Below are 18,477 nucleotides of genomic sequence, written 5' to 3'. Positions count from 1 at the left end.
AGGGGCAACGAGGTACTACCACTAGCCTCCCTCTTGTGCCGTCCCTAATATGCCCTACATCGAATAGTTGGGTCAAATAGTGCCGGGTACTACCACTAGCCTCCCCATTGGCACCATCCCTATGATGAGCAATATAGAAAGGTTAAAATGTTTACTTCAAACTCTCCCTGTTTGAGTGTAATTAATTATAGATTTTATCCCTTCCAAATGTGCCGAATATATTATGCTTGTTTTGCTTTTCCTTAAGATTGAAGTACTTGCCTTTGCTCAGATTTTTCATCTCTTGAACAATGTCCATTTTCTTTTCTTTATCTCTCTCTCTTTTTGTTATTCTCAAGTAATCTACATGAAAGAGCAGAATAAAGAAATAATGAAATGTTTCGTATAGAGGTATATCATGCAAACACTATTTTCATTATGCCCAAGAATTCATAGCTTCTCACAAGTCATTCTAAATCAGAGTTTTAATCATATACTTGTGTATTTCATGGTTATGATATAGCCATAGAAATATTTTAGTTTGAGCAACCCATGAAATAGTTTCTAAAAGTATAAGTCAGTCAATACACATATAGACATGATATCAAAAATTAATAATTAAAGAATTTAATCATGCCATAATAAGATTTAAGTTACTGACTTTGCTCAATTAATTTGTGAGAAAGGTATCTAAAATTACCTATTCATTATATGTTCTTCAAGCCAAACTAGATTTCTTATGTGTGAACTTTTGACTGAAGAAGATCCTCTCTCTTGTTTGCATGTGAATGTTTAGTGTATCTTACATGAAGATATCCTTCAAGTTGAAATTTCTCATTTTTCTTTCTTGAAGGAAGGTCATTAGTTTCTTTAAGATACAAAGCATTCATCCAACATATATATATATTTTTTTAAATTAGATGACTCAATATGAGATATGACAATAGTTGCATGTTGAGTCACTTTACTCAAGAGATTTCCTAAATATAAGCAAGCACATATCACTTGAACTAAAGAGATAGATTCATTAACTAAGATAGTTCAAGGACAAGCATGTGAGGCAATAGACAGATTTATCAAGGTCAAATCAATTTAGTTTAGATTCTATTTGCTTAAGATAATTATCAATAAGATGTGTTAACTAAGTTTTAATCAACTTATCTTAAACGTTTGTTTCTATCAAAATTCAGATTATGACGTATTTGTTATCAATAAAATATGATTAATTAAAGTTAGATTGAAGTCTTGCACAAGGTCACATAATGAGCATACAATCTGGTCTACTAGCTGTATGATAAAATAATTATTCTATCATGCTTCAATACAGCTTTAAACAATAGATCTACTTTGCTCATCCTTTACAAATTCTACAAGATGGGGTCATAGACATACCTTCTTCATGCCAATCTTCTATCAGAGTTTTTTGTGGACTAATGTTGGTCAATGAAGATCCCCTTTCTTGTTTGTCTTAATTTGGAGTTTGAGAGAAAATGTTAATTCATTCATTATACATATTTCAAACTCACTTTGCATGAGCTTAGTAAAATCTCCATATAAATCTTCATTAGTAGAACCAAAAATGATGTCATCAATGTATACTTTGAGCAAATAAGATATCACAAATTCTTCTTTTTGAAGCATAGATTTATCACTATTACTTTCTATCAAAAAGGTTGCTTAAGCTTTTATATCATGCTTTTGATGCTTGTTTCAAATCATATAATGCTTTATCATATTTGTAATGAGTGTTTTCAAATATGGTGATTATCTAACATATATAAAGTAAGCACATAGGAGTCCATTCTACACACTCATTTGATATAACGTTTATAAAGCAAACAAATGATAAAGGTGATTTTTACTTCTAATCATGCAAGAATCTTATCAAGATCTATTTCATCTTTTCTTGATTTAATCTTTTAGTAGTCATCATTAAGTGTATATGTAAAAGATTAACCATATAATTTGATTTTAGTATTTTGATAATACATCATTAGTCTCATAAAGAATAAAATGAATTGATACTTCTACAACTAGAATTTTTCATGAATGTTCTATATGCATTGCTTGATGAATGATATCCAAGGATAGAAATATCTTTATTAGATTTGGCATTACTTTTCTAGAGAACATATCAAGCATAACATGTACGACTGAAAAATATGAGAGATACGCAATAGTTCATTTTCTATTTTTCAGAAGATCAAAAGAAGTTTTCATCAAAAATAGATCTAATAGAAGTCATATGTATGACAAGTATTGATGATAGCTTTTAAAAATCATTTAAGTAGATGACTATCACACAACATTGCCTTTTTCAATTCTTCAAAGATTCTATTAATCCTATTTTACTTATAGTGTTCTTGGTGCAGAAACAATTGTATTCACTATTATTTTCTGTGCACAACTTAACACAAAAATTGGTTTTCAAAATATGCCGTGATTCATAGTTTGCAAACCTTTATCATTTGATCGCTTTTTGTGAGTTTGTGCCAATGCAGAAAATATTTCAATTTGAGTGCCAAGTACAAGGTTAATGTAAGCTTTTGAAAAATTAGTGTTGGAAACAACATCTCTAGATTTAGAAATTATTTTTGGTTTGTTTCCTTAGTTAGCATGCATAGCGAAGCTTTGACCTTTAAGAGGATAATCTAAGTAAGCCTATGGCAAGGTCTTTTGAGATTAAGTGCATACTAGCATGAGTTGATTTTGTATACTAAAGATGGTTTCTTTAATCTTGGTATTCATAGTGCATATATTCAAAAACATACCAAGTACACATTATCATATCTATGAATAATCCATGGATAATAACTATCAATCAAGCATATAGAGAATTCATAGAGTTATTAAATTGATTAACCATTTAGCAACTTATCCAATAGCGAGTAAAGTATACTATAAATGAAGAGATTTGATTATATTTCCAAAAGTATTTTCTATATCACAAAATTGATCACTACTAGCAAATCATATCAAATACTAAAGCACAAATAATGATGAGATGCAAGAATTACTGATTTCATTATTATTTTTTTGTTAATAACTTTTTAAGTTTCTTTATGTTCCATAGGTACCTTGGTACACCTATGTGTACATCCTCATTTTCTCATTTTGGGTACCCAAGCTTGCTTGAGTCCTTGAGAGTTAGGACATATGGTTCCTTTTGGAACCCATATCTGTTTAATAGTAATAACTTTACCATTTGATTTAATTATACTAGAACGATAGGTAAAGTTGTTATTCCCATCCTTTTCATTTTTGAAATAAGTTATCTTATTTAATGGTTTGCTTGGTAAATTGATAACCTTTTTCTCTAGAGATTTATGGCTAAGTGAAGGAGTCAAGCTAAATTTTGATTTATCAAAATCAGCATGTTGGCTTTCAAACATCATTTTTAATCTTTCTGAACTTACAGTGAATTTGTTAATAAAACATCTTAATTGGTTAATTTCTTTACTTAAGTTTTGATTTTCTTTAATTAAGCTATGATTTTTCTGAATCAATTCTTCTGAAAATGACCTTAAGCTTTCATTTTCAGAATTTAGTTTCTTAAGATTTTTATTCTTTACAGTTAATTTTCTACATTCACTATACAACTCATGAAAAGCATTTAATAATTCATCATAAGAGAATTCTTCTTGAAAATCATTTGAGGTAAGAGTAGATTCAGATTTTACCTTGTCTTCTTGTCCCATAAAGCACAAGTCAGTTACCTCTTGTAGTTTCTTGGAGCTAATATCATCATTGTTGCTCCTAACCTTTATTTTTTGGCTTGACTCTTTCTTGGTCAAGGCTTTCTTCCTTTTTATCTCTTTCTTCCTTTCTTCTTGCTTCCTCTTTTTCTTTGTCTTTAGGAAGCTGATTTGCCTCGGAGTCGACTCGGACCTTATTGGAGTCGACTCGGTTATCTTGAGGGTCGACTCTGAAATACTTGGAGTCGACTCGACTGAGGTGAGAGATTCAACACCTTTTTCTGCAGTCTCATTGTTAGAATGTAATTGAAGCACATGAGAGCTAATCTGAGATTTATCATAAATATTTTCTAAAGTATCCCAGATCTCCTTAGCAGATAAGCATGCAGAAATTTCATTAAACTTTGTTTCTTGAATAGCACAATATAATATGTTCATAGCATCAGCATTCAATTGTGCTAAGTCCTTTTCATTAAAAGTTTGAGAGAGTATGTGAAGATCATTTATTATGATTTTCCATAAGTAATAGTTTTGTGATTGAATAAAGATGCGCATGCGTATTTTCCAATGTGTATAGTTTATGCCATTAAATAGTGGAGGTGTATTAATTGAATGTCCTTCTCCTAGAAAACTATCTATTTGAGTTGTCATGATCTTTGGCTCTTGATCGTGAGATCAATGATTAAACTTAGAGCACCTGCTCTGATACCACTTGTTGCCCAGTAGATACAAGCCAAGAGGGGGGGAATTGGGTCTTTCAAAACTTTTATGCTACTTCTAAAACTTTTTGATTAACTATGCTAAGTTGTATAGATGCACAGTGAAAGTTAAACTTAGCAAGGGTTTGATGTATAGACTTCGACTTGATTAAATATGCTTGCAACTAAAGGATGTGCGGATAAGAATTAAGCAAGCAATTTATCTAAGTAAGTAAGTGTGTTAGTTAGACAATAACTAGAGGCATTACAAACACAAAGGACATATAGTGGTTCGGTGCACCCCAGCACCTACATCCACTCCCCAAGACCCTTGGGAATTTCACTATAATCCTACCGATTACAGCCGGTTGTTTTACAAGCTCACAACCCAACTTGTTGTTTTACGAGCGCACAACGAACTCGGTCGGTTTTTCCAGGCTCACCGACTAGAACCAACCCCGATTGTTTTCCCGGGCTCACAATCAAACCCTTACACGTTGGTTTTACCCTCGGCTCACCAACAAACCTAACACAGTTGGTTTTCCCTTTGGCTCACCAACAAACCTTAATCCCGTTGGTTTTTCCTTTGGCTCACCAACAAACCTTACACCGTTGGTTTTCCCTTTGGCTCACCAACAAACCTTTAACTCCTTGATTCAATCCCTTGATTGAATCAAGTTACAAGATATTAAAACAAAGAATAAAAACAAATCAAAGCTTCTTAAACAAGCAAATATGACAATATAAACAAATAGAGTAAAGAGAAGCCCTCAAACGAGTTTTTGAAGATGGAGGAGCTCGGCTTCTTCTTTACTTGATCCTCCTCTGATTTGGCATGAAGTAGAGGATCCCCGAGGCAGCACACGGATGGAGAGGAAGCTTTCGGATTCACTTGGTTGCTCTTCTTCTCTCTATTTCGTTTTGGATGGCCCTTTTGTGCTTATGGGAGATTTCCTTTGTAATCTCTTTGAGATCTCTTTTCTAGATGATCTCTCCCACTTCCATGATTTCTCCCCTAGCTCTCTTCTTGTTTTTATAGCTTTAGATGGCGTGGAAACAAGAATATAGCCGTTAGAGACAAAAATAGAGCCGTTGGACACAGTCTGCACTTTCCTGACAATATTACCGTTGGGATCGGAGTCGACTCGCGCGATCAGGAGTCGACTCGCCTGTTGCAGGAGTCGGCTCGTGCTTTACTGGAGACGACTCGGCCACTGTTCCAAATTTGAATTAAAGTGCATGCCTTGACTGGGAGTCGACTCGGCTTAACCTGGAGTCGACTCGCCAACTTCTGGAGCTGACCTGGCAATTTCGGAGTCGGCTCATCCACTGAAGTCCGTGGATCCAATTTTGAATTTTGTCCTCTCGAGTCGACTCGACTGTCCTGGGAGTCGACTCGAATCTCAGAGCCCGAACTCCCGATCCTCTGTCTTTTGGCTCGTCCAGTCTTGGAGTCGACTCGAACTTCCTTGGAGTCGACTCGGCTCTCAGTTTGCGAAACACAGCCTTCTGCCATCTTGGTGTAGCGCTGCCTTGGAGTCGACTCGAGCTGTCTGGGAGTCGACTCGAATCTCAGAGGCAGTAACTTGGTTTTCTGTCTGTTGATGGTCGCGGAGTCTCGGAGTCGACTCGTGCAATGCGGGAGTCGACTCGAATCTCAGAGTCCCAAAAATGCTCTCTGACTTTTTCCTTGTGTTCCGCTGAGAGTCGACTCTTGCTTTCTTTGGAGTCGACCTACCAACCATCGGAGTCGACTCGCGTTCCACTGAGTCGACTCGAATCTCAGACCCGAAAACTGCTCTCTGACTTTTCTGCCTGTGACTCCTAGGAGTCGACTCATACTTTCCCGGAGTCGACTCGGTAAACATTGGAGTCGACTCGAATTCCTCAGGAGTCGACTCGAAGACTATTCTTTTGAATTTTTTTCTTTGATTTTACTCCTCCAATTTGAATCCTTTGAACTTTAAGCTTGGGCCAATAAATTGTAGCTTTCTTCCAACTTGAGAGCTTTGGAGGCCTTCTTGTGTTCTCCCAACTTGCTATGTTCCTTGCAAAATAAATATCTTTCTCCTTGCAACATAAACATTAGTATCTATACTTCAAGGTTTTATGATCATCAAAATCAATCTATGAATCAATCTTTGGGTCATCACAGGAGATAATGTCTTGTGATTAATTTAGCAAAACCTTGGCCAGGGTAATCCCAGTGAGGAGTCACGGGATATCTAAAGTTAATCACATAATGGATGTACTAATTATAGGGTTGACAGTGAGCTCTAAGTCATCCTGGCATTAGGAGTCAAAGGGATTGAATTATACAGTAACCATAGTTCAGGGTTCCAGAATATTTGCTTCGCATATATTCGACCTATCCGAACGTCGGGTACCATTGCTAGATGGTCACATCGATTAGTGTAAAAAATTGTTCCTATACTACCGGCTTAGGTTCGAACCTATGAGGTCACACGCATAGAAGATTCCTGATTGATCAAGAAAGCTGATGAATGATTAAGAATCATTCAGGGGTAATTTGGTCAATTTGATTGGCAAATTATCTTATAAAATAATTAAAGTAATTATTGAAGGATTAATTAGTAATTAAATTACTAATAAACTCAATTTGATTGAGTAATTGTGCTAAGGATGAGCCAAATTGAATTGGATTCAAGTTTGGGCACAATCAGGGTTTTGACCTGATTGGATTAGGTCAGAACCAAAAAGGACTTAAGCTGATCAAATTAATTTTAAATTAATTTGTTCTTAATTGGGGATTGACCTAATTGAATTAGGTCCAACACAAAGTAATAATTCAATTTGATTGAGTTTGCATGAGCCAAAATTGAATTGGATTCAATTTGAGCTCAATCAGGGTCTGACCTGATTAGATTGGGTTCAACCAAATTGCTTTGTTTTAATTCGGGTTTGACCAAATTTGATTAGGTGCAACCCAAGGGGATTAGGCTCAGATGATGTGGCAATTATTGGTGACATGGAATTGGATTTCATGAATTTTAAATAAACCAAAATTATTGCATGGCACATGGACCCATTGCTTGACACATGGCGACATTGTTTGTTATTTGAATTTTAATTCAAATATTAAGCAATGTGTTAAATGATTTTAATCACTCAAACCATCAGCCAAGGTGGCGTCTGAGTTTTTGAATGGATTAAATTCGAATTTCAAGAGGTGATTTCGAAATTATGTAGTGTTTTACCTTGCCGCATGGATTTCAAATTCCTTCCCTCTTGCACATGTGTTTAAAATGTGAATTTAAATCAGATTTGGTTGAGATCTGATTTGGGTTGTTCCTATTGCTTTGCATGTGCTAACTAAAAGAGGTTTTCTGAAAATAAATTTCGAATTTTGAATGAAAATTCGGAGGCCATTAAAAGGGGTCAAATATGGACACCAAAAACACATCCATTGCAGCCTTCTTCCTCACCCGCCTCCTCCTCCTCTTCTTCTCCATTTTAGATAGGGTTTTCAGGGTGAATATCTAGAAGATTCAAGATCAGATCTGAGTCCTCTACTTCCCTTACAAACCTCATCTCTATCTGCTTCAAGACGATTGATCAAGAATTGATTGAATCCCGGCGGGCAGATTTCAGCTTTCAAGTGTTCTGCAGCTGCTAGCACTGTTGCGGAAGAAGATCCTTCAGGACTTCGCGTGTACTTCTCGTAGAGGCCATTCGTGTGCGTGGCTGCGAAGTCAAGAATCAGATTCACAACTTTCATCCATCATAAAAGGTATTAATCTAGCATTAATCATTTATTATGGTGTCAAGATCTAGGTCCAATTTCCCGAGGTTTTACCCTCTTTTGGGGCTCCTCACGGAGATATCTCCAGAATCCATTCGATGGATATTCGGAGATTAATTGGAATAGAGTTCTTAAGTTTCAGATCTGATAGTTAATCATGCATAAAAGTTTTAGCATAATTGTTTAAATGATTTCGGCATAATCCTATGTGTTCTTAAGGTGCTGATTTCTAGATTTGATCTTGTAAGCATGCATGAATTAAATTGTTTGATTCGGTTTTTTCCGCTGCGTTTTAAAACTTAAAAAGAACTACGTATGGCTTGATCCCCCTTATGAAGGGGTACGTAGGCAACCCGATCAGGCTCAGCCATGGTTTTCAAAAAAAAAAAAAAATTCAGCATGCTAAACACCGAAGAACCTAGGATTCACTTTCACTAGATTGGTGGCAAAAGGTTTTAGGCAAAAGCAAGGAATTGACTATGATGAAACTTTTTCACCAGTTGCCATGCTTAAATCTATTCGAATTTTGCTTGCAATAGCTGCATACTATGATTATAAAATTTGGCAGATGGATGTCAAAACCGCCTTCCTTAATGGTTATCTTGAGGAAGAGGTTTACATGACACAGCCAGAAGGATTTGTCTCAAGTGGGAGAGCAAATCAAGTATGCAAGCTTAAGAGATCCATTTATGGATTAAAGCAAGCATCGAGGAGTTGGAACATCCGTTTTGATACAACAGTCAAAGAGTTTGGTTTTATCAAAAATATGGATGAACCATGTGTGTACAAGAAGACTAGTGGGAGTGCCGTTGTCTTCTTAATATTGTATGTAGATGACATACTAATCATTGGAAATGATATTCCAATGTTACAATCGGTCAAGACTTGGCTATCAAAAAGCTTTTCCATGAAAGACTTGGGAGAAGCATCCTATATACTTGGTATAAAGATCTATAGGGATAGATCTAAAAGGATGCTAGGCTTGTCCCAGTCTAAGTACATAGATCGTATGCTGAAAAGATTCAGCATGAAAGGAAGTAATAGAGGTTACTTACCTATGAGTCATGGCATACGTCTCTCTAAGAAGATGTCTCCTAAGACATCTGAAGAGAGGAATAGAATGAATTTTATTCCCTATGCTTCGGCAGTAGGATCAATTATGTATGCTATGCTATGTACTAGGCCTGATGTTGCTTATGCCTTAGGCATAACAAGCAGATTCCAGGCTGATCTAGGAGAGAATAATTGGATAGCTGTGAAAAATATTCTTAAGTACTTAAGAAGGACTAAAGATAGTTTTCTAGTTTATGGAGGATCTGAGTTGAAACTAGAAGGATTTTTTGATTCTAGTTTTCAATCAGACCCAGATGATAGCAAGTCCACTTCAGGGTATGTCTTTACCCTAAATGGTGGTGCAGTGAGCTGGAAGAGTTCCAAGCAGCAAACTGTAGCTGACTCAACTACTGAGGCAGAATACATCGCTGTAAGTGAAGCCGCTGAGGAAGCTGTCTGGATGAAGAAGTTCATCTCTGAGTTGGGAGTAGTTCCGGAGATTGCTGGACCAGTTCCAGTTTATTGTGACAACACTAGAGCTGTTGCTCAAGCAAAGTAACCAAGGTCTCATCACAAATTCAAGCACATTCTAAGACGCTTCCACCTCATTCGAGAGATCGTCGAGAGACAAGACATAGTCATTGAACGAGTAGACACAAAAACAACCTAGCAGACCCGTTCACTAAAGCTCTATCACAACAGCAGTTCGATCACCACCTCGATTGTATGGGGTGATAAGTGCTAAATAATATATAAATTAATCTATTTTTTATGGCATTTATGATTATTTTTATACATATATTTTTAGATTTAAACATAAGAAAATGTTTTCCCCTTCATTACGGCATTATTAAAAATAATTCGAGTTTGCTTAATTTTATTGGTCAAGTCTCATGTGTGCAGGTCGTGTTTGCAGCTGAACCCGTGTCCACGTCACCCTTTAAGTATTTAGAGATCAAGTTTCCACTCTCCCTCTCATGTCCAAAGAACAGAACAAACATCTCCCCCACTCAAATAATCCCAACTGAATCCACATGTTAATTCCCCTGCTTTACATCTCGTGCATGCTCTTCCCTTCCGCATTTTTCTCATCTTCCACTTCTTCCACGCGTCGGGCTCATCACATCCTCCCAACCGTGATCTTCTCCCGTTCGGATCAGCACCCCATTTCTTCCGAACGCCCACGGATAAGCCCAAGCTACCTATCCCGTGTCCACAAATCAAGCCTCCACAGCCTTATCTTCCCAGCCGAATCTATCACTTCATCCCAATCCTCCTCTTCCGGCTTGATTCCAAAGATCCCCTTATCCAAGGATTCATCCCAACATCTTCCGGATTAGCATCCTAGCTATGAGCATCGCCTGTTCTTCCTTCACGAGTCTGAACCAAATGCACAGCATCTACCGTATCCAACTTCTTCCAGCATCCTCTTCCTTCGGAACAGAGTATCAGCCTATCCACTTGATCCTCTTCTTCCCAGATTGCTTCCCAGCATCCCACGGTCAGCCATCGTCCGGATTAATCCCAGCATATCCATGGATAAACTCCGAACTGATTTATCTCCCAGATTTTCTCTTCGGAATCATCCAAGCTCCCATCCGCAATCACCTCCCAGCTTCTTCCAAATCCCCTGCATCCTCCGCATTCCCTCCGTGACGTGTTCCCAAACTTTCCCGAACTTATCCTCCCAAGATAAATCCTATCCAACTTTCAGAACCATTACTCTCCCAGCTTGATCCCAAGGAATCTCCCAACGACCCAGCTATTCCGCTCCACAAGTTCATGCGTGCTTCCCGAGTTGGCCACGTCCTGCATCTTTCCCTGTTTCAGATCCACTCCCAACCGCATCTCGACCGGATCAGCTCCATCCAGCAGCATCAGTTTCTTCCGGATTCTCCCAGCGGAACAAGAGTTCATCCACGAACAAGCTTCGAAGATCTCAACATCTCGTGCGCCCAATCCTTCTTCCGCATGCATTCCACGTCATTGTATCCCGTCCGAATCCAAAGAACAGAGTCTTCTCACATATCAATTCCCTTTTATGGCGCGATTCATCCTCATCCTCTTGTTCAACATGTTCACAACCGCTCTCGGATCAATTCGAATCCAGCTTCACGTCCAAGGATCGAGAGTTATCTGCCTTCCATCCTTATCTTGCAACAGGGGAGGAGAGGGGAGGAGTGCAGCCTATAAAAGGTCCAGACGAGAAACAGGGGGATCAACTTCTCTTTGGCAACCTATTCGGAAGGAGCGAGCCGGCTGGTCCCAAGCGGAGCTCACAGGCAAAATCCCACAGAAGACAGAGGAGGGAGAAGAGTTTCTTGAGTATTCTGGGAATGATTTCTCAGAAGAGCTGAGAGGGAGCCGTTTTCAGTAGAAGCTACACCGGAAGGAGACGTCGAAGAAATGGAGGTAGCCATGATGGGAGCCCGCTGCTGTGCCACTGCTGCTGCCGTTCTCCACTCCATGGAAGGCTGATCTCCTCTCTAGGGCTGGATGCAGCCTAACACAGGGACATGGGTTTTATATTTCATTTTATATTCTTGGGGTTATATGAACTTATTGTTTTTTAATGGATATCTTCTTTTGAATCATATTTAATTTCTGTGATTTTAAGTATAATGTTTATACAACTGTTCTTCATGATCACTAAGTAAATATTAGATAGTCCATGCTTAGGGAAGATGCGATGTGCTGCCACCTTAAATTAGGGAAGACATTTCATGCCAACTGAAGATGGATTATGCCTAAATTACTTTTGTGAATTTCTATTCGAATGCTTATTAGGCTTGTAGCCAATTTGCATGTTAATCAAGAACGAAATAAATTATAAATAACCCTTGTTGTGATGTTAGTGGTGAATTCCTTGCCCTAGATTCTCCCAAACTGATATCATTTTAATTGCATTTTCTTTTATTAAATTGCTTAGTTTAATAGTCTTCACAAATTCATCCTTTTAAATATTTTTATTTTTAAGAAAACAACTATACCCCAATCCCGGTGGATCGATACCCGTATCACTATCCTACCAGATACGTGCTATTGCGTAGTCTTTAAAGTTGACTATCAATTTTTGGCGCCGTTGCCGGGGATTGCTAGCATAGTTGTTTTTCTTTTCATAAAAAATTTAAAAATAAATAAATAAAAATAAAATAATAATAATTATAATATATATCTAAAAATATATAATAAAAATATTTTCTATTTTTGTTACTTTACTTATCCCTTTTTTTCTCTCTTACTAATTTTTGGGTTTTTCTTTTGTATGATTTGATCAGGAATCAAAGAGAGCATCTGGGACAATCAAAAAAAGGAACTGCTAGAGAAGGAATGCTGTAGAGGTTTGCCTAAAAATAAAAAAAAATTGCTGAAAAAATTTCCTTTGGTAACCTCTAAACCTTTCTTATTTAATTGATCCCTAGTTTGCTTGAAATTGTGTGGTGATTGTTGGATTTTAATTTCAGTAAAAGTGTGAATGCATGCTTGATACACACACCAATTAATCCGCACATAGTAAGGGCAATCACCCCAACAAGATAAGAACTGGATTTCATCACCAAATTCTTGCCCGAATTAGGTGAACCAATTCGCACATAGCTATCATTTTAATTAAAATCAATTAGACGTTGGCCCCTAGGGACATTCGAGCTCAATAGGACGAAGATCACCGAAAGTTGCACCAATTTCGCTCTGTGGCTCAGTTGATGTCTAGGCAAGCTTTGTCCCAAGGAGACAGTTCATCTGTTCGAGGCAAGTAATTTTTAAGTGGGACCTTTGCAACGCATCGTGACCCCCCCACTTACTTGGGAGCTTACCTGGTCAACTCAGTCATTAGACCGGATTGGAGCTTAGTGCCCTCTTCAAACCAGTTAGAGCTGTCTAGTGATTTTAGGGCAAACATAAGGATTTGAAGTGTTTTTCTTTAATGCATGCTTAGCATCACTTGACTGATTAGAAAAGCATTAGTGTATGTTAGGGTGTCGTTCCAGATCTCCGGAATTAATACCTTTTGACCTTGAAATAGAGCGTTCTATTAGGACCCTTCGAGCCGAAATCCGCACCTATAGAACCATAGGATCTGCCCCACCTGTCGAGATGGCTGAAGAACAACCCAAGTTGTTAAAGGAGTACTTTACTCCTTCCATTTATACCTCTCCATCTTGTATTCGACTACCTGATACCACTGCTGCTGCACAATTTGAAATTAAATCTAGTGTTATCCAAATGCTTCCCTCTTTTATGGACTCAACAATGAAGACCCATACAAACATTTAGATGAGTTCCTTGAGATCTGCACCACTGTCAAAATTCAGAACTTCACTGATGATGCTCTGAAACTTAGGCTATTCCCTTTCTTCCTTAAGGATAGAGCTAAGCAGTGGCTCTATTCATTAGAAGCTAATTCTATTCTTTCATGGGCTCAAATGCAACATGAATTCTAAAAAAATATTTTCCCATAGGAAGAACAAACCAATTTAGGCGTGCTATCACGAACTTCTCCCAATCTGACGGGGAAGAATTTCATGAAACTTGAGAAAAATTTAGAGATTTACTCCGAAAATGCCCGCATCATCAAATACCCAAGTGGCAATTAGTGCAATGCTTTTATGACGGACTGTCCGAACGAAATCGTCAAATGGTTGATGCTTCTTGTGGGGTACTTTCATGCTTAAAGTGAACATGAGGCATGGCAATTGTTTGAGAACCTTAATGAAAATTTCCTCCACCATGCTTCCTCTGCTCGTCAAGCACCCCCCGAGTTCTCAAGAAAAGGAACCATATATGAAGTTAGCCAGTCCATAGGTCTATCTGACAAAGTAGATGCACTACCTCGCAAGTTGGACCAGCTAATGTCTAGAGAACAACTTCCAAACTTTCCCCAAGCACAAGTTTGTGCTCTCTGTTCTAGCCCGTCTCACCCTATTTTTGAGTGCCCTTTGGCAGCTCAATACCCTGAATTTGTGCAAGAACAAGTAAATGCTGCCCAAACACAGTCCCGACCGGGTAATGATCCATATTCTACCACTTACACCCGGGATGGCGCAACCATCCGAATTTCTCTTGGAAGCAGCAGACTCCCAATACTTCCCAACCTTATTCCCAAAATTTCAACCATTCCAGAATGTTAATCCCTACCGTCTTTCGACTCAATTCAACACACTCCTCCTCCACCCCAAAGAAACACAGCCTTTGAGGAGAAAGTGTTGACCGCCCTTCAAGGTTTGGAAACCATTACACAATTGGTGCACTCTCACACGCAATCCATCGCCAAGATAGAATCCCAAATGGGGCAACTAGCTAATGCACTGAACAAGCGAGAGGAAGGAAAGCTTCCCAAGCCAACCAGTGAGTAATCCTAGGGGACAATACATGGCTCAAGAAAATCAACTAAATACAATTCATCATGAACAAGCCAATGCTTTGACTACCCTAAGGAGTGGACGTGTAGTAGACAATAAGATTAGGAAGGATAACAATAAGGAAGGTGAAGAAAAGGATAGAAAATATCAAATGAAAATCTAAAACCTTTTTCTTCTTCTTCAGCTAGTCCACCTTCTGCCGAAACTCACATTCCAAAGGCCCCATTTCCTGAAGCACTTAATGCACCCACTCCCTTTGGCAAGAAAGGAACTTCACTACAGGAGATGATGAAAATTTTCAAACAAGTAAAAATTAACCTTCCGCTTCTTGATGCTATTCGACAAGTTCCCTCCTATGCCAAATTTCTCAAAGATCTTTGTACCCAAAAGCGAAAATCTAGGACACATGTGCCTAAAAAGATCTTCCTAACTGAGCAAGTGAGTTCTATTCTCCAACACAACACTCCTCCGAAATTCAAAGATCCTGGTGCTCCCACCATCTCCTGTGTCTTAGGAAATAATTTCATTAATCGAGCACTATTAGATCTAGGGGCAAGTGTCAACCTTTTACCTTACTCAGTTTATGAGAAACTTGGGTTAGGTGAGTTGAAACCAACCTCAGTATCCCTTCAATTGGCTGATCGATCTGTAAAAACACCACGTGGGATAATGAAGATGTTCTTGTCAAGGTAGACAAATTCTATTTCCAGTAGATTTTATCGTCCTTGATATGGAACATGAGCCTAATCCTAAGAAACAAATCCCCCGTGATCCTTGGGCGCCCCTTTTTAGCTACAGCCAATGCGAGTATAAATTGTAGAACTGGGGTGATGAATATATCCTTTGGGAATATGAAGGTCAAGTTAAATATATTTCGTGCCTCTGATCAACCCGCAAAGAAAGTTGAGTGCTTCCTAATAGATAAAATGGACATCTTGTAGAAGAAAACCTTTCCTATATTTTAGCAGATGACCTTCTGAAAACATGCTTGGCCCATTTTGACTTAGATATAGACAAGGCCATAGAAGCAGTCAACTTCTTGCTCGACAATCAGTCTCCCACAAATTTTCTTCCTTGGAGAACTCGACATTACCCGGTATGATTTGATAAGGATGCGCTGCGTCTGGCTGAAGACGTTAAACTTAGCGCTTGTTGGGAGGCAACCCAATTTTCATAGGTCATTTTGCATTTTTTCTTATTGTATTTTTTCAATTTCTTAGCAGGAGTCCTCATATTACTGATGCAGCTAGGTAACATGCTTCTATACTCCATATGCATCATATTTTCATCCCAATAAAAAAATATATAAAAAATTAAAAATCATAATATAATATCTCAAAAAAAATAAAATAAAAAAATAAAAAAAACATTGAGGACAATGTCTGATCTAGGTTGGGGGTATAGGATTCAAATTTTTGAAGAAATTTTTCGCATTTTCGTATTTTGAATAAATTTTTCGAAAAAAAAAGAAGAAAAAAAAAACTTAATTTCTATGCCTTAGTGCTGAAATGATAAAAACACAAAGTATATAAAATCTAAAAAGCTCAATGATTAGTCAGGAGTAAGACTATTTGAGTTCTTTTCATTAAAAGTTCTTTTAGTGAGTTGTAAGATAATTTTTACTTTGGAATTTCACAACACACATGGCCTACACTTCTAAGGGTTAGGTTCAACATTATGTTGTTAAGTCTGGTAGCAACCTTGAGTCCTGATGAATCATACTTATCTAATTCACTTTTATCAAAAAAAAAGAAAAAAAAAGAAAAAAAAGAGTGAATTTAGTCAGGTACATCGAAAAGGGCTACCTATTGTCAAAGGTCAGCGGGCTTGTGATGAGGAACCCGAGCATAGGTCCGCAGGGGAGTCTTAATGCCCAACCCCTTATGCCATCTGGTGTGGGAGTGTTGACTGAATGCTCGCTACACGGAGGAATCATTACAAGAGTAAAAGTGTGTAATTATTTATAAATACAAAATAAAAAAAAATATAAAATAAAAAAATATAAAAAATAATAATAATATTGACCTTGAAAAAGACGATAGTGTGAAAGCCGTCGTTATAAACATTCGAGTAAACTGGAATATTACAGATAAAGCCCATGAGGTATTAAAGTAAACATCCACAACTCTCGAAATCTTGCAAGATAGGATGATTTTAAATCAGTGATTAGGTCTTATCTGACCAATTCTTGGAAACTACTAGTTTAGCAGTATTTTGGAGAATCTAAAGCCTTAAGCTTGTGTATGGTCAAGATATCACCGAGCACCAAGTAAAATTAGCCTTACAATTCTCTAACGGAAACTTAATGACTTCAACTTAAGTTGCATACTGACCTAAGATTTGGGCTGACTTAGTAATTAAAACTTTGTGTGCTTTTGAAATTCTTGCACTTATGCATTTGAAGTTAGATTTTATAAAACAATAAACTCTTTGGGTAGAGACAACAGTTTGTGGGTATCTGAGCCAGAAACCCTCACGAGACAAAACTCGTCCACTAGGGCCACTTAGGGGTTTAAAGCCTTATTGCATACGGTAAATGCAATCGCGATTCCTGCGAAAGTGAGTTAGTTTTATTTTGCTCGAGGACTAGCAAAGTGTAGGTTTGGGGGTGTAATAAGTGCTAAATAATGTATAATTAATCTATTTTTCATGGCACTTATGATTATTTTTATACATATATTTTTAGATTTAAACATAAGAAAATGTTTTCCCCTTCATTACGGCATTATTAAAAATAATTCGAGTTTGCTTAATTTTATTGGTCGAGTCTCATGTGTGCAGGTCGCATTTGCAGCTGAACCCGTGTCCACGTCACCCTTTAAGTATTTAGAGATCAAGCTTCCACTCTCCCTCTCATGTCCAAAGAACAGAACAAACATCTCCCCCACTCAAATAATCCCAACTGAATCCACATGTTAATTCCCCTGCTTTACATCTCGTGCATGCTCTCCCTTCCGCATTTTTCTCATCTTCCACTTCTTCCACGCGTCGGGCTCATCACATCCTCCCAACCGTGATCTTCTCCCGTTCGGATCAGCACCCCATTTCTTCCGAACGCCCACGGATAAGCCCAAGCTACCTATCCCGTGTCCACAAATCAAGCCTCCACAGCCTTATCTCCCAGCGAATCTATCACTTCATCCCAATCCTCCTCTTCCGGCTTGATTCCAAAGATCCCCTTATCCACGGATTCATCCCAACATCTTCCGGATTAGCATCCTAGCTATGAGCATCGCCTGTTCTTCCTTCACGAATCTGAACCAAATGCACAGCATCTACCGTATCCAACTTCTTCCAGCATCCTCTTCCTTCGGAACAGAGTATCAGCCTATCCACTTGATCCTCTTCTTCCCAGATTGCTTCCCAGCATCCCACGGTCAGCCATCGTCCGGATTAATCCCAGCATATCCATGGATAAACTCCGAACTGATTTATCTCCCAGATTTTCTCTGCGGAATCATCCAAGCTCCCATCCGCAATCACCTCCCAGCTTCTTCCAAATCCCCTGCATCCTCCGCATTCCCTCCGTGACGTGTTCCCAAACTTTCCCGAACTTATCCTCCCAAGATAAATCCTATCCAACTTTCAGAACCATTACTCTCCCAGCTTGATCCAAGGAATCTCCCAACGACCCAGCTATTCCGCTCCACAAGTTCATGCGTGCTTCCGAGTTGGCCACGTCCTGCATCTTTCCCTGTTTCAGATCCACTCCCAACCGCATCTCGACCGGATCAGCTCCATCCAGCAGCATCAGTTTCTTCCGGATTCTCCCCAGCGGAACAAGAGTTCATCCACGAACAAGCTTCGAAGATCTCAACATCTCGTGCGCCCAATCCTTCTTCCGCATGCATTCCACGTCATTGTATCCCGTCCGAATCCAAAGAACAGAGTCTTCTCACATATCAAGTCCCTTTTATGGCGCGATTCAT

General features: G+C 38.3%; 1 long non-coding RNA gene across 1 annotated transcript; it reads left to right on the top strand.

Moving 5' to 3' along the window:
* Positions 1-12,537: 12,537 nt before the first annotated feature.
* Positions 12,538-18,110, top strand: LOC120108949. Its single transcript, XR_005510057.1, has 2 exons — positions 12,538-12,573; positions 17,330-18,110. It is a non-coding gene; the product is annotated as an uncharacterized LOC120108949 (long non-coding RNA).
* Positions 18,111-18,477: the final 367 nt, after the last annotated feature.

Source organism: Phoenix dactylifera, unplaced genomic scaffold, assembly GCF_009389715.1.
Source record: "Phoenix dactylifera cultivar Barhee BC4 unplaced genomic scaffold, palm_55x_up_171113_PBpolish2nd_filt_p 001665F, whole genome shotgun sequence".
NCBI classification, from domain to species: domain Eukaryota; kingdom Viridiplantae; phylum Streptophyta; class Magnoliopsida; order Arecales; family Arecaceae; genus Phoenix; species Phoenix dactylifera.
The sequence above is the reverse complement of the archived record's forward strand: the minus strand, read 5'-3'. Positions and strand labels throughout refer to the sequence as shown.